The sequence below is a fragment of the Nyctereutes procyonoides genome, unplaced genomic scaffold, assembly GCF_905146905.1.
Source record: "Nyctereutes procyonoides isolate TBG_1078 unplaced genomic scaffold, NYPRO_anot_genome, whole genome shotgun sequence".
NCBI lineage: Eukaryota > Metazoa > Chordata > Mammalia > Carnivora > Canidae > Nyctereutes > Nyctereutes procyonoides.
In genome coordinates, this window is record NW_026575136.1 from 16,259,655 (window position 1) to 16,281,766 (window position 22,112).

General features: G+C 40.7%; 1 protein-coding gene across 1 annotated transcript in view; it reads left to right on the forward strand.

Annotated features, from left to right (window-relative positions):
* LOC129495555 (mothers against decapentaplegic homolog 4) overlaps positions 1-22,112 on the forward strand; it is an 88,988-nt gene that overhangs the window by 10,169 nt on the left and 56,707 nt on the right. The gene's annotated exons all lie outside the window — the stretch shown is intronic.

A 22,112-nucleotide genomic window follows, 5' to 3' on the forward strand; every position in this document is an offset into this window, starting at 1 on the left:
TGCTCACTTCTAAAATGGGAAAAAATGATTAGACCTACTGTGTAGGATCTCTGTGTAGATTAAATGAGACAGTGCATAAAAGGAAAATAGCACATTGTGCACAGGTGTTGAGAAGTTCTGCAGTAGAGGGACCTGTCAACCGTTTTGAACCCCTTTCTCAGTTCTGTTTTACCACATACTATCTATTGACATTTCAGGAACCTACAGAGTTTTATAGTGGACATACGTAGAAATTCTGTCACAGTATATACTGTTAAATTCTTCTGCGTTCTGGGGTTTCTCTCATAATTCTGAAGCAGTATCCAGAATGGTCTGAATACCCTACTCTAGGCTCTTGGGCCAGCAAAGTTTGGCCAACTTAAAGTGTATCTTGGTTTCTGAACTCAATTAAAACAAGCATTTATTAGACAGCTAATGTGTGCCCAAACCTGTACATCGGGGAATGGCTGCTAGTATTACTTTATGGAGCTCTTGAGGGTAAAGACTTGTATCTTAGTCATCTCTGCATTCTTGGAATTACCCACTCATAATAAATACTCAGAAATGTTTATCGAATGAAATGAGGTCTTGATGTCATGACCTGTATAAACTTAGAGACCTCAAGTTTAGGACCTGTGCCTAGCCCATTTCATTACTGTATTAGTCCCCAAAATTTGGTGTTCACGTGAGTACCAAGTAAGTGCCAGTGTTAGATTTTACTGTACTGGGACTACATAAATGAATATGAGACAGGCTCACTGTCTAGGTGGTAGATACTGATGGTAAACAAAAGTAAATATACCATTCCTTTACATATTATCTAATCTTGTAGCCTGGCATTCAATTTTGCTGTTCTTGAGCATATTTGGTAGCTGACTTGAGCTGTGCCCTTAAAAACAGGCCCTGTTAATATGTGAGCTAAGCCCTCAGAGACCATGGGAATGTGGGAACAAATTGATACGATGGCTCGATCAAACATAGGGTATCAATTCATGGGGAGAATTCCTTCTTGGGCTCTCTTGTGGCCTAGAATTTTGTTTATACTTGTAGGACACATTCTAAGAGTTTGTGGAGCTAGAATTAAGAATGAAGCTTATACTGGATGTCCCAGAGCCTGTAATCTGCTCACGATTGTATGACTCTACGAGGGGATTAGGAGATATATTGTGATCTTACTTGATCACAATCCTCTTTTGCCAAGGAACATCTTGGAACAGGGAGAAATATTGTTACTTAATACTTTTCAATATTTACTATATTTACTTTTTTTTACCTGAATAATTTATTGAGGTAATGAATTCCATATCTACACTTAGTATTTTCCTTATCCTAAACTGACTTTTCAATTGTCAGGAATCTCCAGGTACCTGCTTATTTTAGATTTTAAAAATACACTTTCCAGTTCTGAAAAGGTGTTGAAACTTCCCCAAACAGACCCCAGATCTCCTCTGTTTTTCTCATATTCCTGCTTCATTAATATACTTTTAATGAATTTTTAATTATAAAAAGCAGCATGTGCTCGGTAGATAATTTTTTTTAAGGATTCCAAAAAGAAGATGATTACTCATAATTCTCCCACCCTGAGAGAAACCACCTCTCCCTCAGTGATGTCCAAGTGGAGGTAGGCGTCGGTATAAGTCAAGGTAGCACATCGGTGGACAAGGTAGTACATGGGTGGACAAGGGTGTGTAGATAGGCAGAAATCCTTGGACTGTGATTCCAAAGCCTCTAATTCAGTTGGTCTGGGGTGGAACCCAAGGATCTGTGTTTTCAGCAAGCCCTCCAGCTGATGCTGAGATATACAAGTAGCAGACCACATTGGGACAAAAAACTGGCTTTTTCTATGCACTAAAAAAAAAAAAAACAACAAAAAAAAACCGGAGCGTGCATAGATATTTTATATATAAACATGCTATGTTTATATATGTGTGTATATTTTTACATATATATAGGGTAACCTCAATTTTTTTTTTCATTTCACATTGTGAGCATCTTCCCATGATGTTAACTGTTCTCTGGAAGCATGAATTTAATGATTTTATAGTAGTCCATTCTATAAATGTCACATAATTTAACCATTTTCCTACTTTGGGGCATTGAGATTGTTTTCCATTATATATAAATACTACCATGAATATTTTAGGGCGTAAATCTTTGTATCTCTGAATATTTCCTCAGGGTTGATTTATTGGACGATGAGAACGTCTAACTGGTTGTTTTAGATTCTGCATGGGAATCACCCGCTTGTTTTCTAGCTCATATTCTGCAGCAGCATGAGACAGGCCTATTTATGGATGGATGATACAGTCCATCAATTAATTACCTTTCCAACTTCAAAGACATTTGTCTTATAAAGATTATTTTGGCCTCCTGCTGCAGATAGCTTTATTATGTCTTTCAGCTTGCACAATGTAATTCAATTGTAATTTCCTTGAATATTCTTATGCCAACTTCAAAATTTGAACAGTATTTACTTATGGGGTACAAGCTCTTACTGCTTCAAATATGTTCGTGACTGATGTACAGGGAAGGTACTTTTGTCTTCACAAAGACATAAATTTATAATGAAATGTACTGGTTCTGTCCCTATTGATGGATTTTTCAGGTAACGAATGATTCAGAGTATTTTTTCTTACATGGTAAGAATAAAAAAGCAAATGCTAGTAATGTTTTGAACGTTCACTCTTGGCAGGATAAGAACAGAGTTTGGGCATGGTGGGACAAGGGGTAAGATCAAGAAATTCTTTTCTTCCCTGGTAGAAAGTAAACAGTGTTTAAAGCTGGAAAATAAATAGCACTTTAAGCATATTATGTTAAAAAGAAAAAAGGGGGGTATTGTAAATACCAGATGCATAGTTAAGAGTAGAGGAAGGGATCCTTAGTGGAAGGCCTGAGAGGTATGAAGAGGGATGATCAGAGGACTACTGTTTTTTTTTTTTTTTTGTTTTTTGGTTTTTTATGTATTCAGAGAGAGAGAGAGAGAGGCGGAGACCCAGGCAGAGGGAGAAGCAGGCTCCCTGCAGGGAGCCCGATGTGGGACTCGATCCTGGGTCTCCAGGATCACACCCTGGGCTGCAGGCGGCACTAAACCGCTGTACCACCGGGGCTGCCCAGGACTACTGTTTTTTATAAGCCTGATAGTACTGGTACTATTTGCTATTTTGAATGGTTTGTGTGTGTGTGTATTCACTTAGTTTAAAATTATATTAAAACACACATAGATATGATTATTCTACTCTGAATAATTGTATCAGTTGCTGGTTTCCACATGGGTGCTCCAGGTATTTGACAGTTCCTCTTGAGCCTTTTTAACATTCCGATCTGGGGCGCCTGGGTGGCTTAGTTGGCTAAGCACCTGCGTCTTGATTTCAGCTCTGGTCATGATCTCAGGGTCCTGGGATCGAGCCTGTATCAAGGCTCTGCACTCAGCAGGGAGTTGGCTTGAGGATTCTCTCCCTCTCTCCCTCTGCCCCTCCCACTCACGCTCTCTCTCCCTCTCAAAAAAAAAAAAAAAGTCTTAAAAACAACAAAAATTCCAATCCTTTCTCCAAACTGCAAAGTGATTTTTTTCAAAATGCAAATCTGAGCCTAGCATGCATCCCTCTACTTGAAACTTTTTGATGGCCTCGCCTCACCCGCCCTTTCCAACCTTATTTTTCTCCACAGTGCCATTCATTTTTGGAGCTCCAGCCACAGGGACCGTCTTTCAGTCCTTTGTCAGAGGTTTCTGTTGTTGCCCAGTCCTGGGGAACTGTTCCCTCTGCTTAGAGTGTTCTTTCTCTTTCCCGTAAGCTAACCCTTACTGCCTTCAGATCGCGGCTCTGCAGTCATCCTCAGGGAGGCCTTCCCAGACTTCCCGCTAGGTAGCTCATTACTCCCAACAGCACCGGCTCCCCACCTTCCTGGTGTTTGGCACTCATGTTTTCGTTTTGTTTGTTTGAGTATTTGATTCATGTTCCCCTGTCTTGCCAGCACTAGGGTTCCCGAGAGCAGAACCGTGTCTGGTTTTGTGCCTTTTGTGCCCGGGCTCCTAGCTCATTGCCTGGAGCGTGCTAGGCCCTCAATAAGTAGTAGTGACTGGCTTAATTGTCCTTACCATCATGTTCCAGTAAGATCCAGTGCCTCATTCTCCTAGAGATTTTTCCTGATCAGTACTAAAAACAAAAGAAAAATCTCCACCCTTACTCTCTGAAATAAAATTGGAGAGGAAGAGAATGGTTGTGACTTAATAAGGCAAATCCTTCCAAATAATCATTCTTAAGCTCTTAGTGTCCTGTATATGCAGACAGATACCTAGCATCAGAGAAAGGTCTAGAAAAAGAAGTTTCAGTGCCTAAGAGATTTTTGGCTTTGGGCAGGCATAGAAAAGTCAGAACAAAGGTAGTAAAGAATGAGAAGAGAAGGCCAAGCCCCAAGCAGGAATCTGAAGTCCCATGCAGGGAAAGGAAAATGTGGGAGAACCTTAAAAATACACGCCTGATATTCGGTGTGATAGTAGTGGTGTTGCTGGAAGTAAGTCCCTCCAATTCCCCCAAACTGTCTTTGACGTCTGATAGACACGTAGGTTCAGGAGATCTCCCCTCAGCCCCGCACACCAAACGAGAACAAGCTCTGAATTCCCTGACAGGGTTGGCCTGGGTGGAAAGGGGGGAGTGGAGGGAGCACCTGGAGTGACGCGATCCAGGGAGCGGCTGACTCTTGGTTTTGGTTCAGGTCACGATCTTGCGGTCATGGGATCGGTCATGGGATCGAGCCCCGCATTAGACTCGAGTCTGCTTCAGATTCTCTCTCCAGCTTGTGCATTCTCTCGCTCTTTCTCGCTCTCTCTCAAATAAAATCTTGAAAAGGGACAGCAGAAATGAGAGAGTGAAACAACCCTAACCTAGTACAGTTCATAGGAGCTGGAGTCAGGTGAACACAGAACCAAAGCGTCCCAGGAATTTTCAGAAAATTGCAAGGAGGGAGGGCATTGGGCTTTATGTAACTCGTGGGATGGGGAGGCAGGAGAGGTTTGAGACAATTGCATGTGTATCGTAAAGGACAGGGCAACTTTAGCTAACATCTGGATACAGACACTTCTGTATGCCCTTGACAGACATAGTCTAGGGATTAAAAACCTGTCATATCCAGGATAATAAGGAAGTTGAGGGGGGTGCGTAAGTTTACCCAAAGTAAAAAATATTTCCACTCCTAAATAAAGCTGAGAAACACTGTGGCTCAGATGTCAGCATGCTAATTATACACTCAGCAGACATGGCAGGTACAAAGATTAAATTCGCCCACAAAAAAGTAAAAGGGGAAACGCAAGGATCAAGTTTCCCAGCTATATAAATCCCCCTGTAACTGCCAGAAACTTCAGGCACCCTCAGAAACTTCAGGCACCCTCAGGTGGAGCTAAGCAACATTTAGTTCGGTGTCACCAGATAAAACCAAGGTTATTTTGTCTAGGTCGTTCTCTACATTGTTGTGGCTTCCAGAAATCATAGGTTTGTCTGAATGAGACCATATCTCTGTTGAACATCCTGGACTGGAGCTGACTGTAGAAGTACCCACGTCTGGGTCAGCCGCCTAAATGCTTTCCTAACTGGCCACCACGGGCCTGGCTGTGGAGTGTGTCTTCGCACAGCTAGTAGATACTGGAACGTGATTGATTTTCTTCCACATGCCTCTACTAAGAGGCAGGTTCGCCTACTGCAGTGGTGTTCAAACTAGGGTTTTTGTATTCCTGGGGACATGCAAAGACTTTTCCAAAGATACACAGGCTCGCTTCCATATGAAGTATTTCCTAAAATCAATCTTACAAATATTAAAAAGTTAAAAGAATACTACAACTTTTAGATAAAATTACTGAAAGAACTTCCTAAAAAAACACAATTTGCTTAGACTCACACACACAAAAATAAAAGACTATTCAGATTTTCTGGTTTTTTTTTTTAGATTTTCTGTTTTTTAAAGAAATTTAATTTGTAGTGAAGACACTTCTTACAAAAAAACTCCCCAAACCCCAAAGTCTCCAGGCTTAGATGTTAGATGGTTTCACTAGTGAATCATTCTAAACAATTAAAGAAGAAATACACCTTTTTTCCACAAATACTTCCAGAAAATGGAAAAAGAGGGAACACTTCCCAACTCATGAGGTCAACATAACCTTAATGCCAAAACTTAAGGACATCAAAAGAAAGGAAGATTACAGTCTAATCTCTCGTAAAAACCCTAAAGAAAATAATTTGCTAATTGAATCCAGTAATATATAAAAAGAATGAAACATCTTGACAAAGGGAATTTATTCAAAGAATGGAAGATTTACTTAATTTGAAATCAATATTATTCACAACATTAACAAAATAAATGGAGAAAAAGTAAAATGATCTCCATAAATACAAAATTATTTCTGATGAATTTTTTTAAAGATTTATTTATTCATTTGATAGAGCACGAGCAGGGTGAGGGGCAGAAGGAGAAGCAGACTCCCTGTTGAACAGGAAGCCCAATGCAAGGCTTGATCATGGGACCCCAGATCATGACCTGAGCTGAAGGCAGATTCTTAACTGAGTGAGCCACCCAGGTGCCCCTCTGATAAATTTTTTAAAAAGACCTATTTATTTGAGAGAGCGAGTGAGAGCATGTGAGTGGGGGAAGGGCAGAAAGAAGGAGAAAGAGAAAGAATCTCCGACTCCTTGCTGAGTGCAAAGCCCAATGTGGGCTCAACCTCATGACCCATGAGATGATGAGCTGAGCTGAAACCAAGTCAGATGCTTAACCAACTAAGGCACCCCTCTGATAAAATTTAATACCCCATGATAAGAACACTTAGCATATTGAGAACAGGAAGGAATGCCCTTAATCTGATAAATATCTACAAAATAATTGAGTAAATATTACATACATTTAGTAATAAAATATTGAAAGTTCTCCTCCTGGGATGAGAGACAAGGATGTTCATTTAATACCACTTCTATACAACCTTGCTTTGAAGGTCTTAGCCAGTGTAACAAGGCAAGAAAAATGAAGGTATAAGGATTAGAAAGGAAGAAATAAAACTGTCATTGTTAGATGGTAAGATTATGTACACAGGAAAATCCAAAAGAATAAGCAGATAACTTGTTAGGATTATAAGCAAGATGTCTGGATACTCAATCAGTATAGGGAAAACCAATTTTGTTTCTATATTCCACCAGTAAATAGCTTAAAAATTTTTTAATTAAACCATTTACAGGAGTATCAAAACCATCAAAGACCTAGGAATAGATCTAATGAAAGATATACAAAACTTTATTGAAAACTATAAAACATTGTCAAAATATATTAAAGAAGATTCAAATACATAGAATCACATACCATGTTAATAAATTTTGGGTATTCAGTGTTGGAAAGATGTCATTCGTCCCTAAGTTTATTTGTAGTTTCTTAGTCGAGGTGGGAGTTATATGGGTACCTTCACAGTATGAAAATAAACTATTCTGTTGTGATTTGGACATTTTTCTATATATACATTATACATCAATGAAAACTTAAGAATATTTTGAATTGTATGTCAATTATATCTTAAAGCTGGAAAAAAAAAAAGGAACTTTTTTGAAGAAAAAATTCTTGGCAGAATTCTGAAGATTCTTATTTCCTGGCAATTCAGCCAAGCACCAATCTAGGTGTTGCTGTGGATTCTGCAAATATGATTGAAGTCCCAAGCCAGTTTACCTGAATATATGGAAATTATCTGTGTGGACCTATTCCAATCAGTGGTGCTATTGGAAAGCAGAGAATTTTAACTGGCGAGCAGCAGAAAGGCAAGTTAGAGAAGTTTGAAGCGTGAGAAGGATTTGAGAGTCCGTTGCTGGTTTTGAAAATGGAAAGGGCCACATTCAAGGACCCAAGAGTAGTGTTTGGCCAGTTGCCAGATGGAAAACAGGACTTCGGTCATACAACTGCAAGGATCTTAATTCTGCCAACAATGTGAGCGAAGCATTTTCTTCCCCAAGAGCCTCCAGATAAGAACTCAGCCCTACTTATACCTTAGTTTTGGACTTGGGAACCCTAAGCAGAAAACTCAGTCAATAGCTTTCTTTACCCTCTCTGCCTACTACAGACGTCTTATCTACAAAATGGTGAGATGATAAATTGGTATTGTTTGGAGTTGCTAATTTTGTGGTATTTTGTTATGCAGCAATAGAAAAAGAATACAATCACTATGTAGTTTTTAAAATGTATTTGTTTCATTGAGGTATAATTCACATGCCACAATTCACTCACTTAAAGTGTGCAATTCAGTAACTTTCAGTATATTCATAGAGTTCTATAATTGTCACCACATTCAATTTTAGAACATTTTCATTACCTCAAAAAAGAAATTTCTTACTCCTTAGCTCTCATCCCTTAGCTTCCCATCCCCCTAGCCCAAGGCAACCACCAATCTACTTTCTGCCTCTATGGATTTGCCTAATCTAGACATTTCATATAAATAGCATATAATATATGATCTTTTGTGTTTGGTTTCATTCACTTAGTATGTTTCAAGGTCCACACATGTTATATCTGTGTATTAGAACTTCATTTCTTTTTATGACTGAATAGCAAATATTCAATAGTATGGTCATACCATATTTTGTTAGGCTATTCTTCAGTTGATGGATCAAGCCTTACTCTTTCTTTTTTCAAATGGTTAAAAAAAATCAAAAACAAAACAAAACACATAACATATATTTGCCCTAACAATTTTTAAGTGTACATCCAAGTATTAACTATTACTAATAACATATTATTGTACAGCAGACCTCTAGAACTTTCTCACTTGCCATGACTGAACCTTTGTACCTATTAAAAAACAATTCTTCATTGCCCCCTCCCTCCAGCCCCTGGCAACCATCAATCATATAATATAAAATAATAAAAACACATGTATGGTAAATATTAAGTGAGGTTCCAGGACAGTCTATACCTTCCTGTGTGTCTTTCTGGAAGAGCTGTTTAGCATAGCGGCTAAGAGAGTGGTCTTTTAAATCCTAGCTGTATTGCTAGTCATACGAAGTCCCTTGAACTCTGATTCATTAGACAAAGCCCCTTAATCTCTGATTCATTGTCCTACTTTGTACACTGGGTAATACAATAGTGTCTGTCTCACAGGTCACTGGCAGATTTAAATAAGTTGATCATAATATAACACTTAGAATAGTGCCCAGCACATAGTGAGTCCTCAATAAATGCTAGCAAATAGTATCCTGTCTAAATTATAAAGATCGTAAATGTCTCAGAAGCAGGGGCCCTTGCCTTCCTTACAGCTGACATGTAGAGACTGCTCAAGCTTTTTCTACTTGCTTGTCTCAGCAGTATTTATTAGCAGATGCAGGCTTTGTCTTGCTTGCTGGTTTCTCCATCTGCTCTAAATTTAGGACTAAATAAAGACAGTTGTGGGGGTGGAGGAGGTTTTAGAGATCTCTGGTCCAAATCCATTGGGTTTTTGTTTTGTTCGAAAGCTGTAATCCAGAGAGAATTTAGAAGCATCTGCTGAAGACCATTTTTAGACATGTTTTGCAGAAATTTGTAGCATCTATTTACATTGTTATGTGCATCCATACTTTGAATTGTCAACCATTTGCATATAGTAATATCCTAACTGGTGTTCCAAATTTGATGCTACTCTATATATGGCAATTCCTAACTCATTATAACATATGGATATTAAATAAACTGATTTATGAGAAGCAATTCACTTTTTCAATCTTGAATTAGAATAGTCACAATCTTACAATCCCAGATTTGAATAAAGATGTCTTAAGAATAAGGCATCATAATTACACTTTACATTTGTATAGTGCATAGTAATACCTTATATTTGTATACCTTGTTTAATGCTTATGAGTGCTCAGTGAAGTAGGCAGGTAGGGGAGTATGATGAATTCCATTTTACAGATGAAGAAATTAGTATTAAGAGATATCAACTGACTTGCCTAAATTTTCTAAATCATAATAAATGGCAGAGCCAAGACTGTGCTTAGGTTTTATAACTGCTAACCTGTGCCCTTTCCATTCTGCTGGCAGAGGAAAAAGGAATTCCTACTTTCTTCCACCATGTTTTACAGCCTGACTCTTCTAAGGACCAGCAGTGGTCAGTGTGTAAACCCCAGGCCTCCTTTGGTGAATCCCATTTTATAAATGCTACAGCCTCATCCCTCTGGCAATGAGGATTTATGCCAGCCAAATGTTGCAGATAATAGTGTTTAACTGCATTGCTAGAACTGAGAAACTTTGGAATTGAAAGATCAAAAACAATCATTGATTAAATAATTTGAATAATGAGAGAGAGTCTTCTAGTCAATACTCAACCTTTTTGCTCCTCACTTCAGGCGAAAGATGCCTGTAAAACCACATGTAATGTGGCTGCAGAAGGTATTTTGTAGGTACTTTGAATAAAAGCAATCACAGGAGTTTTGCAGTTTGTTTCCCTGGAAGAAAGCCACCCTCCCAGAGTTTCTTGTCATTGAATAGGTGAGAGAGAGCAGGATTAGAAGTAGAAAGAGAAGTAGCCTGAACATCTAGTTGATGGGGACTGCCTCTATGTGGGTGAGACAAAGTATTTATGCTGTAAAGGAATTCTCTTGAATGGCAGAGACAATGACTAAATCTCTATGCAATTAGTATATAAATTCTGACCTGACAAGTATAAACTGGCCTAGACAAGTATGAAGCTTTTGATGTTGGGCATAGAAACGGTGAAGAGAAAGCCAGTGTAAAGGATCCATTTCACATAACACACCAGGATTATAGGAGTCTTTATATTTCAGAGGACTAAAACCAAATTAAATGAGCTTAAACAATAACAGAATTTATTGATTTCTTAGAAGTCAAAAGAACAAGGATGGTACCAGCATCAGATGCAACTGGATCCGGAGCTCAGAGGATATCAGGGTTTTCCCCCTCTTCCTTCTAACTTTGAACTCCATTTCCCTCTGTTTATTATCCTCTTTGCTTATACAGATGGACTTCTCTATGCAGCCAGAGAAGATGGTTGCCAGCAGGGCAGACTGATGCTCCGTCCTAGCATAGCAATCCCAGCACAAAGGGCGAGCATGGCTTCCACGTATAAATTCCCAGAGAAGGATTGTGATGGCCAAGGTAAGCCATGTGTCTGCCTGCAGAGCAGGCTAAGGCTCAAGGGCAACCTAGTGCCAGAACGGGTCCATTCTTGCTTATATCTCCATACCCAAATCAACACAGACGGAGTCTATTACCAGAAAATTGATGCTGAGGAATTTGGCTGGGCTATCACAGTCCACTAAGCTGTGGTTCCCAGATTTACCTGAGGATAAAAATCGCCTCGACTCCTGTTATAGAACAGATTCTGAGGCTCCCCACTCAGACTAACGGTATCAGAACTTACAGGAGATGGATGGTAACTTGAATATTTAACAAGTACGCCAAGAATGTTAGTTTCCTAATGCCACTGTAACAAATTGCCAACATCTTAGTGGCTTAAAACAACACGAAGGTACTGGTCCACGGTTCTGGAGGCCAGAAGTCCAAAATCAGTTTCAGTGGACTAATGTCAAGGGGTTGATAGGACTGTTTTCTTCTGGAGGCTCTGAAGGAAGAATCTGTTTGTCTTTTTCAGCTTCTAGTGGCTTCCCAGGGGTGTTCCTTGGGTTGTGGCCTCTTCCTCCCTCCTCACACTGCAACATTCCAATCTCTCTTTCCATCGTGACATCATTTTCTACTCTGACTTTTCCTGTGTCCCTTTGATGAGGACCATTGTGATTACCTCAAGGCCCACCAGAATAATCAAAGATTATCTCCCCACCTCAAGATCCTTAACTTAATCATGTCCACAAAGTCCGTCTTGCCATATGATGGCATATGACGGTTCCAGGGATTAGGATACAGACATAGTTGGGCCATTATTCATGCCACTATACCATGTAATTATTATTAGGTAAATTTGAGAAACACCACGAAGAAGGGCTAGTCAATATTAGAACTGCAACGTAAATATTCCAAACCACAAATAAATATACAGACGGAATTAATTATTTAACATAAAGATGCCCCAACTGGGTGGCCCAAACACCACATTTTTCCATGTATCAAAAATTCATGCCTTTTTATTTTTCTGTAGTAGACCATTGGATGAATTTACCACGATCTGTTTGTATATTCACCCATGGATGGACATTTGGCTCATTTCCTTTTCTGTTTATTTTAAATAAAGCTACTATGAACATTTGTGCACAGTCTTTGTGAAGACATATGTTTTCATGTGAGGGTTGAAGTAATATCGACAAGTGGAATTGCTGGGTTATATGATGAATGTATATGTCACTTTTTAAGACACTGCCCAACTGTTTCCCAAAGTGACTGTACCATTTTACTCTCCTACTAGTATCCCAGGAGCTCCACAAACTTGTCAGCACTTGATATGGCAAATATTTTTAATTTTAGCTGTCCTAGTGGCTACAAGGAGGTATCTCATTGTGGTGGTGTTGGTTTTTCATAAGGAAGCTCTACGCCCAATGTGGGGCCTGAACCCATGACCCTAAGATGGCAAGTTGCAAGCTCCAGGGACTGAGCCCTCCAGGCACCCCTTGTTGTGGTTTTAGCCTGCATCTCACTGATATCTCTTACTAGTGAGCCTCTTTTACTGTGCTTTTGGCCATTTGTATATCTTACTGTGGCATTTTTTTTTTTTTTGCCTTTTTTTAATTTGTACTCTTTCTCCCTATCACCCTTTCCCATTTTTTTTCCCCAAGATCCTGTTAGTGCAAATGCCCTTGAGGCAGCAGTGGTAGCTACAGAGAGGGCTGTTTCTGCTAAGTGAGGCCTTGGGAGGAAGGGATTTAGGGTAGATGAGGTTGGGAGGTGGCGACAGGTGGGGTTCAGAGTGCGGAACCATGCGGGACTCTGGATCAGGAAAGTCAATACTAGAGCTGGGCTAGTTTGGGTAGAGATGAAAGCCTTCTCCATCACCTTCGGGCTTCCTTCCTCCTGGGTGCCTGTTGAGGTTTTGCTGCTTGCAACCCCAAGAGAACCACCATAGCCTACTAGGTTGCTGTGCTCGCAGCCATCCGATCTAGTATAAGCTCTGACAATCCTCGCAGGTAGTAGCTGTGAGACGTTGTTGGATTTTCATCTTTCTGACAAAAATTTATTATTTTCTTATCTGTTGAAAATGAGTTCATGGCACCCTCCTCACCAAATCATTAAATAACTGAAGTGTAGTCATTCATGCACAAATTCTTAGCAAATTGTGAGGTGCCCAAAGGGTATACGGTATTGCTGCTGCTAGAAGTTTTAACCTGGAAGGGATTGACAATGGGGTTCGTTTGGGCCATCGGCTTGTGAAATGGCATTTCCAGATCCCTTGTGCCAGCCCCACTACTGCCAGGTGAAAATGTCTGAGAGCCACTTGGAAATAAGAGTTGGCCAAAAAAGATGCGACCAAAGAATAAATATTTGACTGATTCCTGAATGGAACTCACTTGATTCTCACAACAGCCTTAAGCTTCTTTTGAGGATAAAAGCCCAGGAGCGGAACCTCTGGGTTTCAGGGGTACCTCGTCCTATTTCTACACGGTGATGCCAACTGCCCTCCAGAACGACTGCCCAGTTCATGCTCCTACCAAGAACACTTTAGAGGTCCAGTGCCCCACTCACTGCCCGAGGGAATATCCGACTTCCTTTTTTCTTACTTCCGGTCTGAGACATGTAAAATGGTATTTAGCTTTGATTTACATTTTGTTGATTACTAATGAGTTTAACATCTCTTGGTAGACTTATTTTAGTCATTCAGATTTCTCCTGTGAATTGTCTCATCATAGCCTATGCTCATTTTGTTTTCTGTTGGATTTCCTGTTTTTTCCTTAAAACTATCTTGGAATATTTTTTGATATAATAAATCTTTATTTTGTGTTGATTTTGAATATTACAAATAACTTTTCCCATTTGATCACCTATTAGTTGTGTTTATGATGGCTTCCATAAGATAGAAATAATTTAAATGAATCAAATCTACAGATTTTTTTTGTCCCCTTAAAATGTGCACATTTGGCATCTTTTTTAAAGAAAAATTTCTCAGCCCTAAAGTCCAAACAATATTCTTTTACATTTCCTTCTGTTGGCTTTATAATTTTGTTTTTCAAATTTAGGACTTTACTCTGCTTAGAGGATTTTTTTTTTTTTGCATATGTTGTCCGATTCAACTGAATCTTTCTCCTTAGAGTGAGACAGTTTTCGTATCTACTAAATAATTCATCTAGTTCCCACTAATTAATGGTGTCTTTCTATGCCAAGTTCCCCATATTAATAACTGCTCTATTTGCCCTTCCTGTGCCCATACTATACTGCTCTGATTATTCTAGATTTGTAGCATGTCTCATTATTTGGTAGGGTACATCCCAGGCCCCTCCTTTTCCTCTTCTTTTGAGATGTATCTTAACTATTTGTAGATGTGTGTTTTTCCATATATATTTTAGAATCAAATTCTCTTAGGATTATGATGCAATTACATTTAATTTATAGGCTAATATTGGGAGAATTGCTATTTTTATAATGTTAAACTCCTTCTAGCAATGAATATAACAATATGTTCTCATTTATTCAGGTTTTATTTTATGCCTTTTAATTGAGTTTTACATTTTTATCCAGATAATTTATGTGCATTATCTGCTAGTTTAATTTCTATATATTTTATAGTTTTATAACTGCTGTAAATGGTATCTTATACTGGGTTTTGTAGGTGTAGAGAAATGCTGTGATTTCTGTATGTTGCCCTGCAATGTGTCAACCTTCGTGAGCTTGTGTGAGATTTAATAATTTGTTAATTCTCCTGGGTTTTCCATATGAGCGACAATAACATGTTTCTCTCTTTCCAATCCTTGAACTGTCTTTCTCAGGGCATTACATTGGTTAGTCCTCTATCTTCGTGTCAAATGGCAGTAGTCTGTTTTGTTTTGTTTTTTTAAGATTTTATTTCTTCATTCATGAGAGACACAGAGAGAGGGAGAGAGAGAGGCAGAGACACAGGCAGAGGGAGAAGCAGGCTCCGTGCAGGGAGCCCGACGTGGGACTCAATCCTGGGTCTCCAAGATCACACCCTGGGCCAAAGGTGGTGCTAAACCGCTGGGCCACCCAGGGATCCCCAGTCTGTTTTGTTTTTGAATTAAAAGTGGTCACATCTAAGGTTCACCATCTAGAGTCTTTTGACTTCTATTTTCTTTTTAATATTTTATTTATTTATTTGACAGAGAGCACAAGCAGGGGAGTTGCAGACAGAGGGAGAGGGAGAAGCAGGCTTCTTGTTGAGCACGGAATATGATGTGGGACTTGACCCCAGACCCCGAGGATCACAACCTGAGCCGAAGGCAGATGTTTAACTGACTGAGCCATCCAGGCACCCTTTGATTTATTTAAAGTTGACTAATTTCAGAACTTTAATTGTATCTGTAAGATCCCTTTGTTTCCTTTCTTGTATCCTTTTGCCATATAATGTGACCTAATCACATTCTAATAGTTAAAACTTATAGAACACTGACTGCAGGCTAGACCTTCTCCCCACACACTCCGTCTCTGGTCTTACCTCCTCCCTAGCCCCTCTCTTACCCTGCCCTAGCTCACTGGTGGTACTGCTGTTCACGAACACATCGACTGCCTTGCTACTTCAGGGTCTTTATACCTGCTTTTCTCCCCAGATTTTTGCACAGCTCACTCCTTTACGTCATTCAGATCCCTACTCAAGAGGTGTCCTCTTCAGACACCTTTCCTGAGTCACCCCATCTAAAATACTACTCCGTGCCTCTCCTAATTATTCTCTGTGGGTTTTTTTTTTCTTTAAATAGAAATTATCACTAATATTAGTTGTTTGGCTACATGTTTGTTTTCTGTTGCCCACCAGAATATAAGTTCTTTGAGGACAAGGAGTCTATCTCACACGTCCCTGTGCCCTTATCTACAGTACAGTAGTGCCTGGCAAACAGTAGACACTCAGTAAATTTTTGTTGGATGAGAGAATCTCCCTTTAATCCTCAGGGAAATAAAGTTTTCAACCAGTGTGACAGTACCTACTTTTATAGAGGAAGTCATTAAAGCTGAGAAAGTTTCAGTAACCTGCCCAGGAACACACAGCAATGGGGCCAGGATTGAACAGGTGCTCATTTGACTCCAAAGCCCGTCCGTAACCTCCACCTTTCTCCTCCACGCTAAGAAGTAGAATGTGAACACACAGGACCGTAAGGAATCAAGGGCCTGCTGCGTGGCTTGTGGTTTTTTAGATGAGATCAGCTGGGCCGGAGCCGTTGGTAGGGGAGAGTTGGGCCTCTGGATGGGATGTGGGATGATGGAGGGAGCGAAGAAAGCAGAACAGGCAACTGTGGCCTTTTCCTTGGCTGAAGAATGGGTTGGGACTTGCTCCTGGGGTAGCAGGGAGGGAGGAGAGCGGCTGTAAGCCTGCATTCCTGGGCCTTTGGGTCGAATGCTCCACAAAGAACTTCTGCCAAGGAGCCTTTGTGGCCTGTGGCTAAGGGAGTCGGGCCTGGCATTCTAACTAAAGCCTGTGGCCTCTGGCGAGTTCAGAGCCACCGACAGCTCCCCTGCCGGCCTGTGACTGTGTGCCGCTACAGGGCGCCTCCGAGCCAGGGCACCTTTCTCAGAGCACGGGTGTTACTGTGGAAGCAGGTGGGCACCGACCTGGGAACCAGCGGGCAGGAGGGCACCCGCCACCACCGCACTGGCCCCCGCTGCCTATGGCCGGCGGGGTGACCTCCCTTCCTTGCTGGTGGGAGGGGCGCAGGTAGCCAGGCCTGGCAGGAGGCTCGGCAGGCAGCAGGCCACCCCCGCCCCAAGCGTGGGGACTGTTCAAAGGTGGCAGCTGGGTGCAGCTTGTCCAAAGGGCCCGGGAACTGAGAGTCCACCCGGCAAAGGAGAGGGGAAGAGAAAAACAGTGGAGAGGCCTGCGGTGGCAGCCAGGGGGGGGGGGGGCAAGGACAAATCCCTGGGTGGCAGGTGTTGTGGGAGCTTCCCACAGGTCCTTGGAGGAGGCCTCAGGGCTAGGAGCAGAGGCGAGTTAAGTGCTTTTCAGATGCGCACAGCATCCCTCTTCTCCTTCAAATACTTCATTTCTACCTCTGAAAAGGTGGCACTTGATTATCCTTGAACCCTTGAAAAGAAAATAGTAACTGCAATTTTCCTCGAAGGTAAAGTTAATTACTTTCCTCAGGCTGTCTCCCAAGAAAAATGCTTTAAAAAAAAAAAAAGAAAAGATTTTGGTGATGTTAAGATGTTTTTCCCCTCAGAGTTGAAAGCTCAACCCCTTTGCACAAATACTCATTATAAGATTTTTTTCAGCACAAAAAGTGATGCCAACTCCACCTTTTAAAAACATGTTTTGTTGGGGCGCCTGGGGGGGGGGGCTCAGCGGTTGAGCATCTGCCTTCAGCCCAGGGAGTGACCCTGGGGTCCTAGGATCGAGTCCCATGTTGGGCCCCTGCATGGAGCCTGCTTCTCCCTCTGCCTGTGTCTCTGCCTCTCTCTCTGTGTCTCTCATGAATAAATAAATGTAAAAATGTTTAAAAAGTTTTTTAAAAAAACATGTTTTGTTTTTGCCTTTGATGAAAGTGTTATTTCCAGCACCACCATCACCACCACCACCACCACCACCACCACCAACCCCCTGTGCAAAGTTCTCTCTTGTTCCCGTGACACTGAGTGAGACAGATGCCACATTCACTTGTTTGGACCAAAAATTGTCTACTTTTAAGGCTGATTTGGAGTCTCCTAGGGAAACAGAAAGGCTGGATAAATTTTACATGGTTCAATTAATGTTCATCACCATCCAATTCCTCAACCAAGATAAAAGCATGGCACCCGGTAGGCTCACGCTCCATGTTCCTGAAGGAAGGGATGTTTGAAAAAAGAAAGCTGAGCTTATCATTGGAAAGCATTTGAAGCAGGTGCATCACAACAGTGGAGATCATTCCCCTTCTCTGGAAATTTTGCATTTTAGGCCTTAGAGGTCTGAGCTCTAGAGTCTAGGGTCTTTCTTGCCTCCGGAACTCTAGACCAGCTGGAGCGCCTCATCTAGGAACCTGTTAGAAATGCGAACTCTCTGGTTCTAACTTGGACTCACTGAATCACAATCTGCATGATCATGTTAAAGCTCATATTAAAGTGGAAGGAAGACTGTTGGAAGGTACCTGGGCCACTGTCTTCCTGAGGCTCCTGGTCAGGAGGCCCTTCCGGTCCTGGCTTCAGATCTGGGTTACAGAACAAGCTCCACACTGCACTGTGTGTGGAGGGCTGGAGGCTGCAAAGGGTTCAGATTCTGGCTCTGCTATTAAAGCAACTTCATCACACGGGCAAGGGACCTAAAAATTAAATCAGTCTTATAGAAGACCTACAAGAATAGTACCAAAAGCTTCTGCATATCCCTTACCCAGATTCACCAATGATTAACATTTTGCCACATACACTTGAACATTTTCTCTCTCTACTGATATATTATTTTGCAACTAATGGAAGGCTAGGTATATACATAGGTATGCCTTTCCCCTTAATACTTCAGTGTGAACTTACTAAGCATAAGGACATTCTCTTATGTCACCGTAACCCCAGGGCCAGATTCAGAGGGAGGCAAGCAATGTCTGAGTCAGTGGCCCCGAGAGGGCTTCCTAAGAGGCCTTGCTTGCCACACCCTAGTCCTGACCCTGCACACTGTAGTTGCCCAAATCAGGAACCCTAATGTGGATTCAATACTTTTTATCTAATCTACTGTCCATATTCCAATTTTGTGAGTTGTCCCAATAATGTCACAGTTTTTCCATGCCCAACTCATGACCATGCACAGCATTTCATTGTCATGGCTGTTGGGTCTCCTTCAGTCTGGAACAGTCCTTCACTCTGTTTTCCATGACATTGACATTTTTGAAAACTGCAGACCAATTCCTCAATATGGGGACAAGTTATTTTTAATCTCTTAATGGTTCAGTTCCACCACCTATACAGATTGAGAATAGTTCCTGCTTCATGTTGAATTGAATAAATTCAGACATCTTACAGATTTGACATAGGCCAAGTGTAGGTGGATTTAAAAAGTTAGCTAATACTGGTAATCACCTAATCAGTATTAGCTAACATGGTATTGCTTGTCAATACCATGTTAAGTGCTTTACAGGCATGATCTCACTGAGTCCTCCCTACGGCTCAGTGACACAGGCTCCGTTTTTATCCCTGTTTCACAGATGAAGAAACTGAGACTTATTTGTCTGCTGTCTTACAGCTTAGTAAGGAGTGAAATGGGGACCTGAACCAAGTCAGCCTGCCTCCAAGGGCTGTTTGTTTAGTAACCTTGCTAGTGATGTTTACCTAAAGTGTAAGGGTTTGTTTTTTAAAGATTGATTTATTGATTTGAGAGAGAGAGAGCACATAGGGGCAAAGGGAGAGAGGAGAATCTCAAGCAGACTTCCTGCCCAGTGTGGAGCCTGACTTAAGGGTTGATCTCATGACCCTAAGATCACGACCTGAGCTGAAATCAAGAGTTGGATGCTTAGCCTACTGAGCCACCTGGTTCCCCTAAAATGTAACTTTTTAAGATAAAATTTACATAACATTAAATTTACCATTTTAATTACTTTATTTTCTCCCAACTGTATTGAGATATAATTGACATACAACATTTTGTAAATTTAAGGTGTATACAACTTGATGATTTGGTGCAGATATATATTGGGAAATGATTACCATTATAAGGTTAGTTAATACATCACTCAACTCCCCTAATCACAATTTTTTTTTAGGTGGTGGGAACATTTAAGATCTCTCTTAGCAACTTTCAAGTATATAATACAGTATTGTAATTAAAGTCACCATGTTCTACGTTAGGTCCCTAGAATTTAATTCATCTTATAACTGGAAATTGTTACCCTTGGACCAACATTTCCTCATGTCTCTCCAGCTACTGATAACCACCATCCTTGTGTCTATGAATTTTAACAATTTTGTTTATTTTTATTGAAGTATAGTTGATACACAATGTTATTTTTAGTTTCAGGTGCATGTGTTTTAACCATTTTAAAGTGTGCAATTCTGTGTCTTTTAGTATAGTCATAGTGCTATATAACTAATTCCAGAACATTTCCATTACCTCAAAAAGAAACCGGTATCTTTCAATTCCCCTCCTCTCCTATCCACTAATCTGTGAATCTTCTTTCTGTTTCTGTTTCCATGGCTTTGAATATACACACAACAAAACTGCACAAGAAAAAGTGCTAACTACTGATATACCCGGTAACATTTTGGATCTCAAAAACATCATGCTGAGTGAAAAAAATCCAGATGCAAAAAATTATGTGCTGTAAGATTCCATTTATATGGAGTCTTGGAAAAACCCAAACCCCCAAAACAGGAAGCATGGCAGTGGTTGCCTGGGGCCAGGGATATGGGGGTGGGGACTGACTGCAAAGGGGTTAGAAGGGAGCTCTCTGGAGCTCTCTAAATGGGGTTGTGGTAGTGGCTGCACAATGCGTACCTTTGCCCCAATTCATCCAACTCTCTATTTTAAAAAGCTTGTAAATGTATATTGTACCCCAGTAAAACTGTAAAAACTCAAACATAGCTGTCTTCCAATGGAGTTCAACTCATCAGCGTATCTTCCTTCATAGTTCGGCTCCAAATCTCTTTCCAGCCTCGCCCATCTCCTCAATGCATTCACTCAACAAACACTTGCTGTGTGGAAGGCCCTCAAGAGAACCTCTGTCTTCAGGGAACTCACAGCCCAGTTGGAGCAGAAAAGTAGGGCACCCAATCCTGATAAATATCAGGGATCCTAGAGGATCACTGAGTCTTAATTTTTTTCCACTTTATTTATTTTTTTAAAATGATCTCTATTGTAAAGCCCGTCATGGGGCGCAAACGCAGGACCCTGAGATCAAGAGTCCTATGCTCTTTCAACTGAGCCAGCCAGGCACCCTGATTATCGATGGAACCTTAACAGAGAAGAATGAGCATATATGTTCCAGTCACTTTGAATTTCAAGTTTGAATCAAGTTTCAGGTAAATTTTTTGAACAGGTATTCTCAAACATATTCAAGAATAAAAGAAATTAAACAATGAAAAATTTCCTCCCATCTAGTTTCTACCCTACCCCATATACCCACAGTTATTAGAAACACATATTATTTTTCCTCCTTTTAAACAAAAAAGGTAGCATAATATACACATTGTTTTGGACTCTGCATTGTCATTTGGCAACAAACCTTTGAGATCTTTCCATACAGTGAAAATTACCACTCTACTTAGATGGTATTTCATTGTATGGATGTGCCATAACTTATTTATCCAGTCTCCTTTTGGTAAACATTTGAGTTTTTCCAACAGCCTGTTACAGCAAACAATGCTGGCATGTATATCCTCTTCTAAGTGGTGTATTGTGTTTTGTTTTGTTTGTATGTGGCAAGTATACCCATGGGCATATACTGAATTCTTTTTTCAACCATTCCACAAACACACCAGCCATTTCCTATCTGCAGGCTGTTTTCTCTGCCTTGAAGTCTTCACTTGGGTCATTTTTCTAACCAGCAAACTCCTACTTTACCTCAAAGCCCCGTTCAAATGTCACTTTCTTGTGATGGCTTCGGAATTTCTGCAGGCAAGATTATGAGGTTGCTCCTTCTCTTTTTTTCTCACAGTATTCCATGTCCACATCATCAGAATTACCTATGAACACTTGCCCCACTAGACTGGGAGCTACGGAGGGCATGGGCTACAGTAAATTTATTGCTGAATCCCTTGATAATTGGTACCTGGTAAGTATTGGATAAAATGTGTATTGGATGAATGATCAGGGCTGACAGAGGTGTTTGTACTGCTCCTGCGCTTTGCTTTTAGCTGCCTCTTGGTCTCTGTTAATGCTTAGAGGACGGTGGCCAAAGGTGGGCTGTGATTTCCCTTCCCCTCCCACCTAATTCCTTCCTTCCTGCCTCCACCCCTTTCCTACCCTTGGGATTCTGTCCACAGCTGCCTTTGTGGCCCTTGCTGGACCTGGCATGGATAACAGTTACTACAGCTTTTTAGTAAAAATAAATAAATAAATAAATAAATAAATAAATAAATAAATAAATAGTGGAGCATTGACTCTACCCATCTTCTCTTGTCCTCATCAG